Genomic DNA, 15,341 nt, shown 5'->3' with positions numbered 1-15,341 from the left:
TTTCTCATCCACTCCATAAAAATGTTATGATCTTGGTTTCCTTTTCTCCCTTCCTTTTAATCTCATCTTTTTCTTCATCCTGTTTTGTTAAATCTTTATCAGGGTTGGAATTATTCTTTCCTCAATATGTCATTGGACTTCCACTTCCAGTATGCCTCAAAATTAGCTGTGTTGGCTAGGGCTGCCGTTACCTGCAATTCAACAACATTTGTAAGCTAAAGCTAAGGACTAATCCAACCCAAAGAGACTGATAAATAGCAAGAAATTGGTGAAGAACCAGCTGGTAAAATCTGCTCATTCTAGCACTGTCTCACATTTAAGAAATTCAGTTCTCCTAGTTAGTTAATGCTATGACTCCACTGTAGTTCAAAATAATACATTCTCTTTTTGTCGAAAACAACAACAATTTAATAACAGAATTAATTTCAACTAGTTAGTTTCTATCACTGCTCTTAATACAACAAATGTGGAATTGAAGCAATAAATGTGCCTTTTTTAAAATAAAAGTCTTCTTTGGCATTCAATTCTTATTCTAAAAGAATGCAATTCACAATATGAAAGGTTTTCAAATCAAGCAATTGAAATACATTTCAATCTCCTCACTACAGGAATGAACCATATGTGGTTCTCCCCATTGACTTCTGCAAGATAGACATTTATTTGTAAAGTACAGATGCTTCCATGTGCTTCCAATTTTATCTGCATACCTGCTACCTACCTATTCATTTAATTAATTTGTGCCTCAGCTTTCTCCCAACACGAGAATCAAGATGGCTCACATGGCATAGATATTCCAAAGTATTGCCAAAAATATGAGGTTTTTTACTCTCAAAAATGACCTCAGGACAATGAACATATGTTTTCCCCCTTTAATTTCCATGTTTCAATTCTGCAAGTTGTTACTCATTCTGGCCTAGTTAACAAATCTGTCTCTATCAAATAAATAGTAACAAGAAATAGATGGTGTGAAGCCAACATTTCCTGTGTTTCCCTTAATTAAGAAGCAATCTAAGTGAAATACAGAAAATTATGTGGATAGGAGACATGATTGGAAGCTGAATTCTTTTTCTTTGCTCAAGAATTGTGTAATGATGTGCAAATCCATTTTAAAATAATAATGGTTCACTGTAAATTGAAAGGCTCAGTTTCCCTAATGAGTGTAGAATTTGGAATGCTTATATTTCTTATCATTTTGTTCTGGTTCACCACAACTCATGGATTTAGTAGACTTTAATAAAAAAAATGTGTGGGGGTTCATAATTCATAAAAGGGAGTTTATTCATTTTATTTGTTTTGGAAATTTGGAACTCTTCTTTCCATCAAATTATGGTATTCTCAAGGCAGCTTGTTGACAACAAATCACAATACTATAAGCCATCTCTCTCTTCAACTTGCATGCAACTCAAGAGCCCTTTGTCTTCTATCTGATTGGCTGATGAAGTGAGCCAAAATGTATTTCCTGAAGTTCAAGAAAAAATGGCAGCTGGAATGGAGTATTTATGGTTGAAAGGAGCAAACTTCATTCAGCAGTTGCTTTTCTGACCAGAATAAAGACGGCCACAGTGCAGAATCATACCAGGGCTCTGGAGCAGAGTTTTTCAAACTGAGTGTCTTAACATGTTAATATGTTGACTGCAGTGCATAAATATGTTGTGCAAACATGAGAAATTACAGAAATCTTGGAAATTCAGGTCATTTTATGAATCACATATTTTTCAATATATAAATGAAATGTTTTTATGAGATATGTTGTGTCCCCATACATATTATTAATATTATTATTATTATTATTATTATTATTATTATTATTATTATTATTATTATTATGTGTTCCTATCTCTTATAAGAGGTTGGTTTAACCTCTACTTCATTAGCAAAACTGGACTACCGTGTCGCATAATGGTGATGTCTAAAAGGTGTTTTACCAGCCTGAAATGTTTGGAAAGCTCTGCTTTAGAGAATCTTTCCAAATGGCAGAACAAGTCAATGAAACCTTGCAAACTGTAACAATCTGTTACATTAATAGCTGATCTAAAAATTTTGACAATAATCCTTTCCTTTTTCCTGGAGCCAGGTACCACCAGAACTTGAAAATGTGCACCCTTGTATCCTATATGGAGATGACATGAAAACTGGAGATTCAGGGTCAGGCCCTGAGATCTTGCAGTTCCATGCAAAAGGACTGTTTTGTAGTATAGGATACAATGCATGCTACAAAATTGCGAACTCTTATCCTGACAACAAGTTTAATAATTAAATTGATTGTAGAACTGGGCAAGAATTCCCTTTCCTCAATTATCCATCCTATATGCGAGGGATCATTTTGCAAATGTTTTTTTAGGATAGGGGGGGAATGCTTTAACTGTTTGTAAAAGAATATTTACAGGAACTTTTTGGTGTGAAAAATCAGCCCACTTAATAATGAACAACATTCTTATTGTTGTTTGTGTATGAACACTGAATTTTCTTATCTTTGTTAACTATAGATATTGCATTAGTGCTGTAAATTTTAAGACAGTGTTTTGTTTCAGTGTTGGCTTGGGACTCTGAGAGATCAAGGTTAAAACTCCCACTCAACCATGGAAACCCACTAGATGATTTTGGACAAATCACACACGCTCAGCCTCACCCCTTTGAACAAGTTTTTCCATGATAGTTTCACTTTAGGGTCATGATAAATCAGAAACAACTTGAAGGCATACAATAACAATCATCGGAGTTTTAATACTTCATTTCTTTATTGCTCTTGATGGAACATTTTCCAGATTAAATATATCTTCCAAAGTACTAAAATGAAACTGTATTGTTTCTTGGCTGATGAAGGATCCAACGGATGAAGAAATAAGGAACAGGAATGAATGCTTTCTTCAGGCCAATCTGATTAGTTGCAGAGCTGGTATGTATTAGTTCAGATTGGCTTGATTTGGGGGGGGGGGGGGCATTCAGCCACATCATTTGCACAGACTTAACATGATTATCTTATATGTGCTTTATATAATACATATACACACATACACACATATTATAGATATATACACATACACATTTTGTTTTAATCTAAACAATTCCACAGTACTTGATTCAAAAGCTGTAATATTCCAAACATCAAATTTAAGTATCACTGGCACAAAACATTCAGTAGGATGTGCCTGAACACACAAAGTTCTTATTACAGACAGAGCATTTAAAAATATAAATATAAACACCAATTAGGCAAAAGGGAATTTCTTCATCAGATGTTAGGCATCCCAGAAGGACTTTTCCAAGAACTGCTTTTCCTTGGATTAAGTAAAGTTGAAACATTACTCTTTCTGTAACCTTATTTGACATAGTGTCAATAAGATGACTCTAGGAAATGACATTACAGTTATGCTCCATTAACACATTTGTAGCCGCACACATTCTTAAGGAAGCAATCTCTACAATGTAGTCTAGTGTAGCAGCCCTTCAAATGTAGACTGCTGCCTAATAGTGTCTTCTGTGACTCCGAGGTTCACTTTGGAAAAAAACAGAGGGTGTTTTCTGTGTGCTCTCACTGAGCAAAGCATTCAATTCCTCCTATACTTTTTTGCTCCTGTAAGGACCATGCTCTTTTTTGAATAGTAGTTCTTACTATTTATCTTTACTTCATGCATTCTTTATCTTTACTTCATGACTAGTAGAAGGAAAAGCATTTTAAACTAGAAGCCAAAACAAACCAGAATAGTGCTCCACAATTACCAAAAGTCCAAAAATCCCAGTTGAGCAATTAGGACAGTCCTAATTAATCCTTTGTTGTCCCACTTTTCAGTTGCTTTTAAACCACGTTCAAAGTGCAAATGTAGTTTACACTCAGTTATCCTATAACAGTGGTTCTCAACCTGTGGGTCCCCAGATGTTTTGGCCTTCAACTCCCAGAAATCCTAACAGCTGGTAAACTGGCTGGGATTTCTGAGAGTTGTAGGCCAAAACACCTGGGGACCCACAGGTTGAGAACCACTATCCTATAGCCTCCAACATTACACAGATGAAAACTGGGATATATGGGCAAAATAACATAATGTGGTCAAGATGGCCAAAGTTATTAATGAGGAAGATCTTGGCCTTCCCTGTAGGTTCAGCTAAAAGGAAACTGCTGCAGCTTACGATAGGTAGTCTGTTTTTCCTTAATAATAACTTTTGCCACCTTGACTATATTTTGGTATTGCTTGGCCACATATGGCCTAGTTTTCATCTGTGAAATGCAAACACTGTGAAGAATGTGAGGGAGGGGCAAGGGAATGGTTTATCCTAAACTTTGTCATTCTGTCTTGATTCACATGGTCTTTCCATCATTTTATTATCTGAAATGTCTTTCAGATTTTGAATTTTTCTGGATTTTGAAATAGCTGTATTTCCATAATGAGGTATCTTGGAGATGGGATCCAAGTTTAAGCAAGAAATACATTTATGTTTCATATGCACATTATAATCTAAAGGCAATTTTTAAAATCCTTTTGTTTGTGAAATAAAGTTTGTGTACATTGAAAACATCAGAATGCAAAGGTGCTGCTGTCTTGGCCATCCATATGGACAATTTCAGATTTTGGAATATTTAGGATTTTAAATTCCAGATACATACTGCTCAACTTGTAGGTACATATATTCAATCAGTCAGTGTAGTGAATCTACTAGTTTATTTGGTTATTAAAATTATTCAGATACTACTTTTAATTAAAAATATTGTATTCATTATTTATTATACAGTATATGTCACCCTTTCTTCACCTTTCCTGTAAATGGTGCTTTACAAGCTAAACAAACAAGGGAGAGTAATTCCAGCATGAGATCTAAGATAACCTTTTTATTCTAGTTTAGAATGTCTTCCTGGGCTGAATATACATTGCCAGGGAAACCAGTGTGATTTTCAGTAAGTCACATCTATGTGATAATTTCAGTTGCCTCAGATTAATTTGCTGGGTTTTAAAATGATGTTCTAGTAGGTAAAGACAAAACGATTTAACTCTGTTCCATTTTTCATCCACTCAAGGTTAGAAAGGTCACCAAGAGCCAGCAAGAAACTAGCAGCTGAGAATGAGAATTCTCACTTTTAGCATTTTGTCTGAATGTTATAAATGTAGGTTTACAAGGAGCAGCTGAGACTTCCAGATCTTTAAGCTTATGTGATCATTTTCTTTTAAACATGAATACAATGCAGATTTTAAAGTTTGTGTTTTAATCTTAGCCTGAGAATGTATATGTTTGAAGCCCTAGCATCCAGTTTTATTATATCCTAGTTTAAAGAAGAATTTATCAAATTAGTTAAAATAGCAGTTGGCGTATGAAAGGGCATTCATATTGAGGTTTGTACTTCGTGGGTGGCAGGAGACATGGATATGCATGGTTACAACCATACATTTCGCAATGCATTATTTACTCACAGCAGCCCATCTATTATGTTCTATAGATATAACTCCTACGCTTAAAGTTAATCTTTGTGCTATAATTCTAGAGTATTTGGTTCAGGTCACAGTCTGGCTTTTCAATATAAATCTTTTGTGGATTAAAATGCTGGGCTGCACTCCACTATCATGTGCATTTTGGCTCTATGCAGTATTTTGTGAATGTTCCTCTAGATTTTTTAAAGCCCATACTGTCAGGGCTATACATCATGGTGAGAGGGAAAGAACTGCTCTCTGAGCATATAGCAAGTCTTGCTTGCTTGCTTGCATTTATACCCTACCTTTCAGCCAAGAAGGCTTGCAGAAGTAGGTTTTCATTGCACCACCTGAAAACCAGCTCTAGGAGGGTTACCTATCTAGCCCTTTCACAACCAATTTTATTAACTCAAATGATAACGCAATCTTACTGACTGGGATGACAAGCTAGCAGAAATCATTCATACAGTTAATTTGGGGGTGGGTTGCAGAATTATCAGATAGAGAACTGTTCTCCAGTCTGATCTGATTTTAATTCTACTAGAGCTGAAATAGCAAAGTCCTGAAAAAATACACAAATATTTTGCCACGTTGAAAAATACAAACGAGTCTTGACATATTGTTTAACACTGACTGAATAAGTTCTGACACACTGCTTTAGTTGAAAAAAAATCGCAATAAAATTTCAATTTACGAGGACAGAAACTGCAAAAGATTATTTTGCAGAAATATGGAATCCATTTATATTTCATGTTTCCAGGCTTAACATTGGATCAAAGCCCACCATGGACATTTTACAAAAATATTTTCTAAGGAATAGAAAAATATTTAGTACAAGGAAGTAATTTATCCAAATGAGGCAGTACTTATGTTATTGATTTTACTGTTGTAAAATTAAAATAATGCTAAGGTAAGAAATCAAAAAAGGAAAAACTGTCCATGATCTTGGTTTAGCCCAACCTAGATTTGACAAATAAAGCTTTCCTTTTGGAATTTCTGTTTGAATCGTAGTTTTTCCAAAGCAGTAAATGCATTTGTTTGTGGCTATCCCAGCTAGACGTAGGTTGATCCTTCTTTTGTAATGAACATTCATGATGATATAATAGCCATCTTGAATATAGAAATATCCATCTTGGCATGACAAACATGTTTCAGGTTAAAAGGCTATGACTTTCAGGACTGTGACTCTTACAGAATGACTTCAGACATGCATTGTAAATACCTATAAATAACCAGGCATGCTGCATTGCAATCATTTTGCAAGTGGAGGGGTTTTATTCTTGGTTCCCTGACCAATTATGCCATTAAGGCCTTTTCTGTCAAAGTGAGTTTTGCAAGTGAGTTTTGCAAGTGTTACTACAGTTATTAAGAATGAGTGTTTCAGTCTATCTATATCTGAAGACTACTTTACCATGTTCACAGAAAAAGCCCATGGAAGAAATAATTATAAACTATGGATCAGCTGAAGGATAGCGATTTAGATCAATATGCTAGGAAAACAAATTTTCACTGTAGCTTTGGCTTTGTTCTGTTTGCTGTCTGACCCAGAAAGTAGCATGTTTACATTGGAAGTCAATGTGTGTAACTTTTAATGAAAGTAGAGAAATATCATTGTGAGGTATTCAAGGGGCAACAGGGACAAAATCAGAACTCACCCCCTGATGTCCCTGAACCACAAAGGAAGAAGTGTGCTTCAATGTTTTGGCATACTTCATCTTCAAAAGTTGTTTTTTTTTTTCGTGTCAGGAGCAACCGGAGTTGCTTCTGGAGTGAGAGAATTGGCCGTCTGCAAGGACATTGCCCAAGGGACGCCCAGATGTTTTGATGTTTTTACCATCCTTGTGGGAGGCTTCCCTCATGTCCCCGCATGGAGCTGGAGCTGATAGAGGGAGCTCATCCACACTTTCCCCGGGTGGGATTCGAACCTGGCAGCTTTCAGGTCAGCAACCCAACCTTCAAGTCATGAGGCTTTTATCCCCTAGGCCATCGGAGGCTCCATTTCAAAAGTAATAACATGCACATGTGAAATTAAACAGTCAGATCAGGTAAGTGTTGCATATTTAAATTATTTTGAGTTTTCTAAAGACCACCTGGAGGCTTCTTCTAATATGTATCCAGGAGATTTCTCTTTCAGCAGCCTCCAGTTTTCATATGATTTCTATGTGGATTGCCAAAGTTAATTTTTTTTTTGTCTCAGCATGTTGGGGGTAACAGCTAAACCCACTGGATACCAAAAGCCCACTGTATTTATTTCTGTTCTGCCTTTTTCCCAACCTGAGACTCCAAAATGGCTTACAACAACTTACAAAGCATATAATTAAAAATCCACAAGATACAAAAGTTATAACAAGAAATGCGATGGCTGCGAGCCATGAAGCTATGTGGTGAATGATCTGGTTCTCAGAAAGAGGGGGAAAAGAAAGTCATTTTAAAGAAACTCAAGAGTTGTGGTAAAAATGACAAAAAGCGTAAAAGAGAATGAAAAAGAAAATTGTAGCTTCTTCATGCTCTGTCCAGAGGGAACAATGTGGAGGATCCATTCTATGATAGGACAAAAAAAGAACTACTCTGGGCTATGGCAAGGCTTTGCGGATGGTCAAAAAATGACAGTTGGAACCTGGCTTCACAGATAAATGAGGCTACACATATAACAACATCTTTGCTTGAGATTCCCCGAAGATACAGATTCAGAAGAGCAGGGATCCAGACGGAAGCTCCATAAACAGAGCAAAAGACTCATAGGGTTCAGGAATTCTAAGATAGGTGCAGGCTTTGATTGTAAGACTCATAAAATAGTTGGAAGGCTTGGAATGGTGCTTCCAGATCCACAAAAGTACAGCTGTCTTATTCCTTCTTAATGGGTGACAGAAGCAAAGCTTAAGAATTAAAGTGTTTCTTATTAAGGATATCCAGACTTTCATTACTTTTCATAACCACTCAATAACTGACATTGATTAAATTGCAGACTGGAATAATAATACGTCTGTAGAGTGTGAACCCCTTCAGTGCCTGACTGCCTAGCTCTTTCACTTCCTGCCATATCAATTCTATTCAAGTGAGAGGCCTTATTGCTCTTTGATAGCTTGAGCTGGAAGTATTTTTTCATACTTTCAATAATAATTCTGAAAATTGTTTGAGAGACATTGATTCAATTACAGACTGGAAAAGGATTGGGCATTAAACAAGTTTAAGAGGGTATCACATTAGTGCATAAAGGTTGTTGATACATCTCATTTAAATAATGTTCTAGAGAAACGCTTTCAAGTATGGACACTCAGAAGGACTGTCTGCTCCGGAGTGCCTTTCTACCACCACTTGGTTCTTGATCTCACTGACATTTGACTCCCCCCCCCCCAACAAGGCTGCACATACAGTGGTCCCCCTTCGCATCAACCAGCTTGACCCCACCATTTTTGAGGCCCTTCAGGCATTTGAGAGGCTACTTCTCAGGATGGTGGTACAGAACCTCACAGACAACATGACAGTGATATTCCAATCTAATTGTCTACACATCAAAATATTGGGGTCACTTTAGAGCAGGCCTGCACAACCTGCAGCCTTCCAAGTGTTTTGGGCGTCAGCTCCCAAAATTCCTGGACATTGGAACAGTTGGCTAAAGCTTTTGGGAGCTGGAGGCCCAAACGTGTAGAGGGTTGCATGTGGTGCATGTTATCTGGAAGTTCTGGAATAATTTGCAGTCCTTCTTGTGCTAGATCGACCGCTGGAAGCAGAAATCAGCTGTACGTTTTATGTACTGTTCACAGTTGGTTTAAGAGGAATACATCTTCTTTGGTGCTGTAACCATGGTCTACTTCTCTGGATTTTTTTCTGGAGTGGCTGACTTTGTTTGAGAGACATGCAAAATTGTGGTGGAACAGCACTTTCTGGCAACAGTATATGTCATCAAAGAAAAATGCAACTTATTTTTATGAGACTTTCAATATGGCAAGCTTCAAGGTATCTTTATGCCTTTTTAAATTGATTTTATTGTTAGGAATGCAAAATTAAGCGGTTCCCCCATCCAGGAATTAAGCATGACATCCTTTCTGGAGAGAGTAAAATACCAGATTCCACAAAGCTTTGCCAGACAATTCTTGTTATTTGATCCAATTTGGACATTAACCCAAATAACCGGGTTGTATAATGACGTAAAATATATTACCTTTTTACCCCTTACCCCTGTGTGTATGTTTTTTCCTGTAATAGTTTGATCCTGTTGTTGCCCCTCCTCCCAGAAAACAAACAGAGAGATAAAGAGAATTGTTAAACTGAGCATTTTGGCTAATCTATTCCTGCCTTCATTTTACACTTAGTGTCTTTCTTTCAGTGTCAATCCAGCTGCATCTTGGGCCGAGTCCTGATTTCATTCTTCTCAGCACTTAGAAGTGAAAAAGAACATTGTGTTCCTGCAAAGGACCCAGTGAACATACTTCATGGCTGTGCCAAGTTTGCAGCTGACCAATTGGCCTATATTCTGTGCGGATATATTTCAAAGTTGTCTTCTTTATGAATAAGCTGACAATGCTGGGAGATGTTTTGATTTCTTTGAGATAAGAGAATCAGACAGATTACCACCGAAGACAGCAGTGAGAGTTAGACCCTTTGAAATGGGCAGACTTTTAATATTAGTTTTTTTGGTGTAGCCACTAGTATGAACTACTTTTTTGGTGTAGCCATGAAATATATTTTGAGAGACTTCTTCAGAAGGCAAATGAACCTTGTGCCATATGATGCAAGTCTCTGGCAACTCAGGTTGGGAGAAACAAATTTGATTTATAGGTCCACAACCTACCATCACATAATCCAAGGCTATTTATAAAAAATGGGGTCAAATACAAGGCAATCTAAAATAATCTCCCAAAATTTATTTAAAGCCCAATTTCTTCTTCATGATCTCTTTGAAATTATACACATGGTAGTTTGTGTGTCTGCACAGTAATCTCGGAACCCTTTAGCAGCTGTTCTAAGCACTTTGGCTATGGCCCCGCCCACCTTCCCCAAAAGGCATATAGCAGGGGTCCTCAAACTTTTTAAGTGGAGGGCCGATTCATGATCCCTCAGATTGTTGAAGGGCCGAATTATCATTTGGAAAAAAAAATGAACAAATTCCTATGCTCACTGCACATGTCTTATTTGTAGTGCAAAAAAAATGCCCCCAGCAACAATTACTTATTAATTTATTTACTACATTTATACCCCACCCTCTCTCACCCCGAAGGGGACTCAGAGTTGTATGTACATACTATACATTATATTATTACATAGCACAATATTAGCATTATATAATACTATATTGTACTATACCATTATACCGTAATATTATTAGTAATATTATTATATTATACAATATTATTATATTGTATTACAGTAGAGTCTCACTTATCCAACATTTGCTTATCCAACATTCTGGATTATCCAACGCATTTTTGTAGTGAATGTTTTCAATACATCGTGATATTTTGGTGCTAAATTCATAAATACAGTAATTACTACATAGCATTACTGCATATTGAACTACTTTTTCTGTCAAATTTGTTGGTAAACATGATGTTTTGGTGCTTAATTTGTAAAATCATAACCTAATTTGATGTTTAATAGGCTTCTTCTTAATCTCTCTTTATTATCCAACATATTCGCTTATACAACGTTCTGCCGGCCCCTTTATGTTGGATAAGTGAGACTCTACTGTATTATTATTAGCCGCCCTGAGTCCCCTATTGGGTGAGAAGGGCGGGGTAGAAATATTGAAATAAATAAATATTATATTGTATTACATTATAATATTATTATCAATATTATATGTATACACAATACATTATATTATTACCATATCATTCATTTACAATATTTCATTTACAATATTGGTAAATGAAAGAACAATACAATATTTAAAAATAAAAATAATTTTAACCAACATACTGTCAACTTATCAGGATTTCAGTGGGAAATGTGGGCCTGCTTCTGGCCAATGAGATAATCAAGTAGACGATTGTTGTTGTTGTGCCTTCAAGTCATTTCAGACTTTGGGCGAGCCTAAATCTAAAACTGAGGGTGGGGGCCAGGTAAATGGCCTTGGAGGGCCGCATCCGGCCCCCGGGCCTTAGTTTGGGGACCCCTGGCATATAGGCACTGAGAGGGGCTGTAGTCTCAGTTCCTTTTTTTCCACCGCCTAGCAGCAACTCTTAAGAACCTCTAGACATATACTTATATTTTACTGACCACAAACTATTTGATCACGTTTTTCCAAATTATATCACAATATTGACCTTGAATTGTGTTGACTAACCCTGAATTCTGGTTACCTAGTTGTTAGTAGTTTAATTCTATTTTAATGTTGCTCTTTTGTGTCTTTCAGCTATTGTGTATTTCAGTTTGTAAAATATGCACCTGGAGTCAAAATCATGGGTGGGGGGAGTTAGGTGTAAATAAACAGCAACAATTGCACCTGCAGCCTTATAGTACCCTTTCCCATTGGTGAAGAGATCTCCCATCCTTATATTCCATGATGCAGAAATCCTCCAAATTCTGGGCATGTAGGACACCTGGAAAAACCTGACCTGAAATATTATTTAATTGATTCAGAAGGGCACTATAAGTATTCCATTATGTGAACTATATGTGTCAGAGCAATAGTAGATTTAAACCATTCTTAAATCAGGTGAGATTATGGATAAATGACAGGGAAAGATATGGCTTTTATTTAAAAATTAGGCAATTTAGTAGAAGCTGGTAATTCATTAGTAAGAGGACTGGCAACAAAGTAGTTTGTAAATGTCAATATTTGGAGAGGGTGGATGAGATAAAGGCAAAGAAAAAACCAAGAATAACAAGCATGATAAGAAACATAGGTTGATTTCCAGATTTCTTTCAATTTGAAAATTAAATGCTTTACTCCCCCATCATCTAGTGCTCATCTCATAAAGTGTTTCAGTTTACCTATATCATCTTGGTCATATTTAATATGGTAATTGATACTGGCCACCTGCCTAGTTTCATCATCCTCTTTCTCTCCCCGGCCCCCAATGCACCTGTCTTGTTTGGCCAAAACCTGACATGAGAACAGCAAGGAGACCTTAAGCACTGACAGTTCAGATTCTGAGCTGTTAATGGAAGCAGAAACACAAAACGACATACATGGATTTTTGTATTGTCATCTTTTGTGAAAAGACAATGCAAAATTGAAGTTAGGCGCAAGCATAGCTCCGTTAGCAATGTCTCTGAAAATAACCCTTATAAGTCTGTTTATGCCTTCCTATTCCTCCTTTCCTGCTTGCCTTCTGTGTAGATAGAAGTTCTTTAGGAGCATTGGCATTAGGAACAGAGACACGAACTTTTGGAATTGGGTTGCAAAACATATCTGTGCAATAAAGCAGGACTTCATCCCAGTTAAACCAATTGGAACCATGCATGCCTCCTTACAACAGGCAAGGTAAACAGCAGCTCTCATTGGAATCTTTTATTGAGGATATGTGAACAGCTCTATGTTTTGCTGTTGACATATGCACAATAAAGGAGAGAGCAGGTAAGCCTCACCAGCTTGTCCCAGCAGGACAAAAAAAATTGATCTATAAATCTGGCTATCAAAATAGAAATATTTTTTAAATGGAAGCAGTAAAAGTAAAACAAAATTAAAAATGCATTCCTGGATGTATTTTGGAAGAAGCCTTAAAGTGATCTTGAAAAGATTCTAAATCTTTTGTCAACTTGTGCAATACTTACCTGGTTGTTTTATTTCACCTGTATATATCTTTAGTTCTGAATGAAAAGTCTACTGAAATAGGCCCAGACTGCTCTAATTTTGTGTGGTACAGGAACCTATCCCTATTTTTTCATTTTGTTTCAGACTCTGGTACCAAGTCAAAGAAATAATGCCCAAGAACACATCTATTTTGTTATTATTTCAATGTAATTTATTTCTTTATTTAGTAATGAATGTATAACAATAATTTTCAAATTGAACTTAACACCAGTCCTTTCCCAGTGCACATGTAATGTTAAGTTCTTTTTATGCTTATGAGTATGGCCTTGCCGGAAAAAGAGGAACATGGTTTAAATATGACTCATGATGCTGCCTAGTCTTCTGTTGTAGGTTGTGAGGTAACAACAATGTACCTCAAATCCCCTACACCACACCAGCTCTCTGGGTTAAAATAAACCCAGGAAGGGAAGTCATAGGGAGGAGGGAGCAAGCTTGTTTTCTGCTGCCGTGCAGACTAGGACGCGGAACAATGGCTTCAAACTACAGGAAAGGAGATTCCACCTGAACATCAGGAAGAACTTCCTCACTGTGAGAGCTGTTCGGCAGTGGAACTCTCTGCCCCGGACTGTGGTGGAGGCTCCTTCTTTGGAGGCTTTTAAGCAGAGGCTGGATGGCCATCTGTCGGGGTGCTTTGAATGCGATTTCCTGCTTCTTGGCAGGGGGTTGGACTGGATGGCCCATGAGGTCTCTTCCAACTCTACCATTCTATGATTCTCTATGATTCTATGAAACTGACCTGGAGAGGTGGTATATAAAGCCTCTGTACAAATAGCAGAAAGAAAATATTCTTGCACAAACAAAAGGTGTGTGGATCTCCCAAATAAAGAATAAGAATAAAACTGGAAGATTGCTGGTCTTTTTCATCAGTCCAGATGTGCCCATAGTTGAAAATCAGCTTTCAGTTTTAAGGGGGGAAAGTTTCTTCTTTTTTCAAAATAGCTCTTAAGTGAAAGTTTCAACCAGTTAAAGGGGGAATCAAGGCTGCAGTTTCCAAGAATGGTAGTTCTCCTTTGTGGGATCGGAAAATTCTGGCCAGGCAATGGTCCAGGGTCTGCAAAAATGGCTAGGGAATTACATCATTGCCACAACAAGTTAGTGAGCTTTCTGAGTAGGACCTGCTTAGTTGCTAGAAAATATCACCTTGTACTTGTATACAGGCATAGTAATAAACTCTGCAACCTGCATGACCTTTCTTAAAGTCTAAGAACAACAATTAACCTCTACTTGTCCTCTCACCCTTGCTTTGGCAATATCTTCTTTTGGAAGTAGAGCTCATTGGACATCTACTGTGTTTTGCAATATTAGGGTTTATTTACAGATATACAGCTGAACGTGGGTGGAAAGCACTCCCAGAGGCTTCCAGCTTTCAGAAATTTTTCCGTCTCATACTTAGAAGGCTGCTTTTTTTATTCCTTGACACACATAGATACCTTATCTATTCCTCTCAACGGAAAAAGGGAAGGCAGAGGCAAGCATCTTTGACAAATTGACACTCACCTTACAGAGGTGTCTTCAATTTTTTGGACATTCTTTGAGATTTACCTGTGATGATGTTGTTTAAGAGATGGCTGACATAATTGGTTGCTGGAAGTTAATTTTAATCAGTCATTCTAGCTTAGTTACTTTGACTTTTTCTTTTACAGCCTGCAGATTTCTTCCCAGCAAATACATTTAGGAACATCAAGGAGGGGAAAAAAGAGTCTAGTGACTCTTTAAAAGACGAAGACCTTTTATTTGGCATATGGCTAATGGCAAATGGCTCCTTCTTTGGAGATCTTTCAACAAAGACTGCTTTAGTTACATATTCCTGTATGGACTGGATGGCCGTTGTCCCGCCCAACCCTTAAGATTACTCTACGACAATTTCCAGAGGAAGCCATTATTTTAAATAGGGTTCACTGTTATCCATACTTTACTGTTTCTATACTAAATTCAGTCCTACTGTACAACTTCCTTTCTACTTCCTTCTTTTTTAAAGCCACCTGACAGATTCACAAAAGAATGAAATATATATATATATATATATATATATATATATATATATATATATATAATATATCTTTTCTAGTGTTAAGTTTCTGAACTCTTAACATTCAGGAAAGGAGTGGGAAATGAATTAGCCCTTTTCTAGCATTATTACTTGAAAATAATACAGCAACAGTGAAAATCTGGTTTTCTGAAATAAC

The sequence above is a fragment of the Anolis carolinensis genome, chromosome 2, assembly GCF_035594765.1.
Source record: "Anolis carolinensis isolate JA03-04 chromosome 2, rAnoCar3.1.pri, whole genome shotgun sequence".
Classification (NCBI taxonomy): domain Eukaryota; kingdom Metazoa; phylum Chordata; class Lepidosauria; order Squamata; family Dactyloidae; genus Anolis; species Anolis carolinensis.
The sequence above is the reverse complement of the archived record's forward strand: the minus strand, read 5'-3'. Positions refer to the sequence as shown.